General features: G+C 35.0%; 1 non-coding gene across 1 annotated transcript; it reads left to right on the forward strand.

Annotated features, from left to right (window-relative positions):
* The first annotated feature begins 226 nt into the window (after positions 1 to 226).
* LOC127746080 (small nucleolar RNA R71) lies at positions 227 to 333 on the forward strand. The gene has a single exon (XR_008007700.1). It is a non-coding gene; the product is annotated as a small nucleolar RNA R71 (small nucleolar RNA).
* Positions 334 to 7244: the final 6911 nt, after the last annotated feature.

The following is a 7244-nucleotide window of genomic DNA, read 5'->3' on the forward strand; positions in this document are numbered from 1 at the left end:
ATTTTGAGCTAGCAATGCATCAATGTGGTTCAGCTCCATTAATCCTCGAGTATTGCTTCTTTCAGAGGCATAGAAGTAGTCATTCTCAGCTACTGTTTCAATGACATCTATGGCTTCTTCAATGGTTTTTTTCTTGTTTGGAGAGCCCCCTGATGAATGGTCTACAGCCTTCTTTGACTCATAAGAAAGACCTTCATAGAAAATGTGAAGTTGAACCCATTCATTGAATATATCTGGTGGGCATCTTCTTGTTAAGTCCTTGAACCTCTCCCATGCCTCATAGAGAGTTTCACCATCTTGTTGCCTGAAGGTTTGCACCTCAGCTCTCAGCCTGTTAATTCTTTGAGGAGGGTAGAATCTTGCTAAAAACTTGTTCACCACATCTTCCCAATTTGTCAAGCTCTCCTTTGGGAAGGATTCAAGCAACTTGGATGCTTTGTCCTTGAGTGAAAAAGGGAACAAAAGTAGCCTATAAACATCCGGGTGGACTCCATTAGACTTCACAGTGTCACAAATTTTCAGGAAGGTGGTTAAATGTTGATTGGGGTCTTCTTGAGCACTTCCTCCAAATGAGAAATTGTTCTGAACAAGGGTGATTAGCTGGGGTTTTAATTCAAAGTTGTTGGCATGTATGGTGGGCTTTTGGATGCTACTTCCACAATTTCCTGGATTTGGATTGATGTAGGAGCCTAGAACTGTCCTTTCTTGCCCAACATGGTTTGCAGGGCCTTCTCTAGCATGGTTGTGAGCTTCTCCTTCATGATTGTTTTCCAAGTTCTCCTCCATGTTGGTTTCAAAATACTCTTCTTCTTTCTTGGCACCAACAACTCCTTTCCCTCTTGCTTCCCTCCTTAGTCTCCGGAGGGTTCTTTCAGGTTCTGAATCGAAGGAAGTTGAAGCTCCCCCCTCTTCTCTTTGTCATACAACTAACAAAACACACAGCAAGAGATGAAATGAAGAGGTTATTCTTGTTAGAGTGATTATTAGTGTGAGTGGTGCAAATTATCAACAGTTAGTAGGTTAGTGAGCAGAATTGTAAATAATAATAAAGAAAGAAAGAAAACAGAAGGGGTATAGGGGGTGAGGAAGAAATGAAACAAACCGAAGGTAAACAACTGAATAAAGTAACAAACAAAAGAAAAAATGCTCAACAAATTTTCCTTCGGCAAGTATACCGAATTATCGTCAAGTAAAAACTCACAATAGAGTGAGGTCAAATCCCACAGGGATTGATTGGTCAAGCAACTTTAGTTGGAAGAGTATGCTAGTTGAGCTAAACAGAATGTAGTTTGAGAATTGCAGAAAATTAAATGGCAGAAAAAGTAAATAGCAGAAAATAAAGTGCAGAATCTTAGATGGGGATTTGGGGAAATGAGCATGTAAATAAATGGCAGAAAGTAAAGAGAATGGGTAAGATCAGAAATGGGAAATTCGTTGGACTCAGAAGATGTTGTATTCTCCGAATCAAATTCATTTTCATCTCTTCCTCAATCAAAGCATCTATTGATCTCCTTGGCAATCTTAAGTGATTGGGTTCCAATTCCTTGGCAACCCAATCTCTCTAAGCTTGAACAATTGCCCAATTCCTTGATTTAATTGCTCATGGGAAGGGATGAAGTATGGTCACTGATTATACCACATGTATTTCCAAATCAAAGTGTTGGGAGGATTACATGTCACTATATCCGCCCAGATCCCAATTTGGTCTAAAATGAGAAAGCAATTCTAGCATGATCTCCTCATCCCTTTTCCAAGGCTTAGAGGAGATCCAATTATGGAGAGTTTCTTTTCCAAGACAACTAACCAATTAAATTAAGATCAAAAGCTTTCTAGTAAATCAAAAGAGAAGAAAGAAGAAGAGAATAAAAACTATAATTGATCCATCAAATTACAACAGAGCTCCCTAACCCAATGAAAGGGGTTTAGTTGTTCGTAGCTCTAGAAATGGAAAATGGCATAAAAGAATACATCCTTAGCTAAAAGTGCAGAAAAGTAAATATACAGAGGGTAGTTCTCCAAAGTGCCAAGCTTCTCTATAGTTCAAAACTACTCATATATATACTACTTCTCTTGATCTTCTAGTGAGTTCTTCAAGTCTTAGATGTGGGCCTTAGATCTTTAGTTGAAGCAATTACAATCTTTAGGCATGGGCATTAGTGAAGTTAACGTTAAGTGACATTGTGGGTTTGAGAACGTTAGTGGCAATCACCTTTTTCACTAACGTTCCAACCCCATATAACCCACGTTAACTCCAACATTAGTGGCACTAACGTGACCACTACGTTGCCTTATAAACCTTCACAAGCATTATTGGGACTCACCTTTCCTAATAACGTTGCCTTGTGCCCCTTGTCCCTACGTTAGAGTTCACGTTAGTGTAACTAACGTGGCTCTTAACGTGGATATGCCTCATCTTCGAGAGTGTTAATGGCACTCACCTTTGTCACTAACGCTCTAAGTGCCCCTACTCTCCACGTTAAAGCTCACGTTAACTAAGTTAACGTGGCCACTAACGTGGTAGTGAATGCCATCTCCAACGTTAGTGACAAAGGTGAGTGTCACTAACGTTGGCTCATCAATCTTAGCTCCACATTAACTTTCACGTTAGTGGTCTTAACGTGACCACTAATGTGGGCAATGCTAGTTTGATCCATCGTTAGTGACAAAGGTGAGTGTCATTAATGTTGGCATTGTTCCTTTCTTCCACGTTAGAGTTCACGTTAACTAAGTTAACGTGACTCTTAATTTGGTTCATTGCCGCATTTTGGAGCGTTAGTGGTGTTCACATTTACCACTAATGTTGGAGCTTTCTTTGTCTCCACGTTAACTACCACGTTAACCTAGTTAACGTGGCAATTAACGTGGGCTTATGATGGCTTCACAGGCATTATTGGTGATCACTTTTCTCATTAACGTTGCAAGCTCTTTCCCATTCCACATTAGTGGTCATGTTAACTACGTTAATGTGGCTACTAACGTGGTTCTTCCTTGCTTCCTTTGTCCTAAAATCAAGCAAATAAAGTGCATCAAAGCTCTAGTCAAAGTTATAAGATTATGCATCATCAATTTGTCATTCAATTCTTGCAAAATCCTCATGAAATCATCAGAAGTGGCCATTAGAGGGGGTTGCCATAGATAATAGAAAGATGTGAGGGTTAGAGAGAGTGTGGGAGACGACAGGGTGAAGAGAGAGAAATTGTATTCGAAATGAGGGAGAAGAGGGTACGCGGTTCGAATTTAGGGCACAAGTATCGTAAGATTTACCAGCGGATTAATCCGCCAGTAAAGCTTTGCGGATGCTCCAAAATGCAACGTTTCACTAATGAAATTTACCGTCAGATTTATCTGCTTGTAAATCCAACGGTAATGCTCACGCTAATTAATTTTTTTCTCTAAATATTACCGGCGAATTTACCATCAAAAAAATAAAATATGACGGTAGTTTTTTTACCCGACAAATTTATTGCCAACTTTGTCGGTAAATCCGTTGGTAAACCTAACGTTAACATCTATCATTAAATCCGATGGTATTCATCGTTTTTCTTGTAGTGTACTACAGTAAGCAATTATGCCAAGAAAAATATTTTTTTATTTAAGAATATTTTTTTTAAATTTATTTGGTGTTAATATCGTAAGAGTGTAGGTATATAAATAATGACTTTTCTGATGCAAAAACCTCTTAGATTTAATTGTTATTATTATGGTTTCAACATCATGTTGATATAAGTGTTATAGATCAATGATTAAATAATATTACTTTTTATGATATTTTTAGTGTTAGTTAATAAAATTATCTTTTAATATCTATTTTATCTTTTAATATCTATTTTATTCTTTATTGTTCTTTATTTATTATATATTTTTTAATAATTTTTATTATCCTTATTAATAAAAATATTATAAGAAGTTGAATTTTGAAAATGATTAAAAATATTTGAAGGGATTATTTTTAAATTTTTAAATTTTTTTTGGGGATTATTTTGAGATTTTTGAACTCTTTAGGAACTGTTTTATACTTTATCCTGGGAACTGATTTGTCCAGACTGCACACGTGGACAATTAACGTCGTATGCGAGTTAATATTCTACATCAGTAGTCACTGTTAGCGATTAACGGAAAGTAATTGTTGTTTAATGGAAGTAAATGTTAGACAGCATTTTGTGTATTTTAAAATTTGAGAGAGTAAAGTGTTCAATTTTAAAAACCTCAGTGATTGATTGGTTAATTACTCTTTATTTTATAATTTGTAATTAAAAATTGTTTGGGCTATAAGATGTTTTTGTTGTTTTAATCTGAGCTACTAACAAACTTGATTGCATGTCCTTGATAGTAATATATGTCTGATGGAGACTAGTTTCTTCAAATTATCTAACTACTTGGTCATTGTGAAACATGTCAATCCCATAGAAATAAAATAAGAGGCACAACCAAAGTCGTAATCATAGAATTCAGGACATCCACAAATTTTGTCAGCACACTATAGAAATCTGAGGGTCAACATATAGCAACGACATATAAACTACAACAAAAAAAAATTAACCAACATTTATATGACACAAAAATTGCTAAGAACTGGTAAGAACCAGATATGCACTTTGTTATTTCCCTTGTTTGAAAAGACAACATCAAGCAAATATAGAATCAGCATTTGGCATACTACATATATAAGTATGGTCAGATGTATTCACTAGCATTTTTTTACTCTATTCCACAATCATCTAAGCTTGATGCTAAAGTTGTTAATACTAATGTAATTTGATAAGACATCTCCAAAAAAAACTCATAGCACCATTCTGATATGTCTCTTTGGTGATATTGTTCCCAATATCTCAAGCAACCACTAACATGTTTTTCATCAATAGATAACCTAAGCTACAAGCAAGTGAAATGTATGTATTTGTATTTGTCATCTTTTGACAAAAGTGCTTATTAATAGATTGTCATAGTGGAAGAATCGATTAATTGTTAATTAATTAATTATTAATTATTCATTAATTAATTTATATAATAAGTAACTAGTGTTTGTGATTCATTGTTTGACAAATGTCTAATCTACTTAGTTGACAAATGTCTAGTTTATTTGCATGCAAAGTGGCACAATGGAAAAGCAAACAAGTGTTCAATTTTTGAAAGAAAGGAAACATTAATTTTAAACGCAATCTTTGTTTTTTTTTATCAGAATTTGAAATGAGAGTTGGAGTAAACAAATTTAAATTCAGGTTTTAAAAATAGATCTTTGTTTGATTTCTTCTCTCTTTCTTTCTCGCTCTCTCTATGTGTGTGTGTGTGTGTGATTGAAGTAGATATGAAGTATACATAAATTGATTGATGGTTCAAAATACTTAGACATATCATCAGTAAAGGAGTAGAAGGGGCTTGCCGGTGATGGAAGTAATAACTGGCAAAGAAGATAGAGAATGGCGGTAGTTGATGTTGTAGTTGGGAGAGCATCTAGCGAAAAAAAGAGAAGATGGTGGCAGAGACTATGAATCTGTTCCCATCAAGCAGCATAGATGAAGAACAATAAGTGAGAGGTAACGGTGATTGTTGATAAAGCGTGAGGAGAAAGAATAGCGGCAGTGGTGAGTTGTGAGTTGTGTTGCTGTCATCAGTAAAGAAGGAGCAATGTCGGCAAGTCAATGATACCAGTGAAAAGAACGCAGAGATCTAAGATCTTACCATCGGAGGTATTGCAGAGGTAATTTTCTTTTTATAGAATAGTCATCTTGTCCTTTTTCTTCTTGGCTATGGCATCCTTCATTTAATTATTCCTTTATCTAAACATAGTTATTCCAGTTTTGTAACTGGAGAAGTTACCTTTGATGTATCCATCATGAACAATGAAATGAGTCACTTGAATGTGACATATGCAGGAACTTTGACTGATGATTAGGTTACTCGAGCTCTATCCTGAGTGTAGGATCAATTAAGTTTGAATGAGGACAACATCAAAGAAATTTTCTAGATTGGACTGGCTCTATTCTACAAGGTGAAATTTTACATTTTTATATGAATTTTTTTCCTTTGATCAACTTTTCTCTTTGCTTTTAGAGTATGGAAGTTAAACCCAAGGTTGTTATATGTTGACGATGTGCACAAGTTAGATTGTAGATGAATTTTTTGTTCACATTGTGTTGTTTCAACTTATGTGCATTGTGCATAATGTTGTCTAGAAAAATAACCATTTATATTTTTAAAATGCTATAGGGCTATGAAGTTCTCAATGTTCTATGCCTTTTTACGGGTTTATATTGAAGTCATATGCCTTTTCTTGCTTATAGAGAGTTCTTTGTATAATAGATTCTTTTGTACTCATTTGAAATTAGTTACTTTCAAAATGAAATCTAAATTTCATCTATGTCTGAATAATATTTTATCCTATCATTACTCTTTAGTATAATTTTAGTATAATAAATAATCTTATATTTATTGATATCCTTATATTAATAATACACATTATCAGTGACTCTCTACTTCAATGTTTCATTTTATCTGTTTAGCAACCCAACTATTATAATTTTGTCTCCTTAGGAACCCTTTGATCATTAGTGAACTTAAGTAAACAAGAACTATATATATGGAGAATGTTGTTTTACTCTAAATAGAATCATAAAAGGATATGTGATGAATCCGTATTTGACGATAAATTTTGGATTGATTTGAGTGGATTTCATCATATAAACCCACATTTATTCATGTAAATAACAAACTTTTGTGATTTCTGTCTAAATTATGTCTAATTGCAAAAACATGCTATTTTGTGCCTAATTTAATCAATTTTATTCCACTTTCATTCCATTCGATGCCTTGATGTGTTTGATGAGTGATTTTAGGTGTAATAGGTAGGAATGGCTTGACAAGAGTGGAAGAGAAGCATGCAATTGGGAGAAAATATTAAGAAAACAAAGGAGAAAAGTATTTCAGAGTGTGCCTACACACACTTTCTGTGCCTACGTACAAAGGTCAAAATCAGCAAGTGTGCCCATGCACAACTTCTGTGCGTACGCACAGGAGGAAATTCCTCAAGTGTGCGTACTCACACACTTGTGCGTACACACAGGTACCAACGTGTGACTTCATTAAAATGTCACGTGGCTCGCGATTTCAGGGGCTTTTTGGCCCATTTCTGATGGCTTTGAAGCTTATAAGGAGGGGCAAACAACACCATACAAGACCATACACTAGAAGACATCACACAACACACTTAGGATAGTTTTAGGCTAGTTTCAGGTTAGATTTTCTCT

This window comes from Arachis duranensis, chromosome 3 (genome assembly GCF_000817695.3).
Source record: "Arachis duranensis cultivar V14167 chromosome 3, aradu.V14167.gnm2.J7QH, whole genome shotgun sequence".
In the NCBI taxonomy this organism is placed as follows: domain Eukaryota; kingdom Viridiplantae; phylum Streptophyta; class Magnoliopsida; order Fabales; family Fabaceae; genus Arachis; species Arachis duranensis.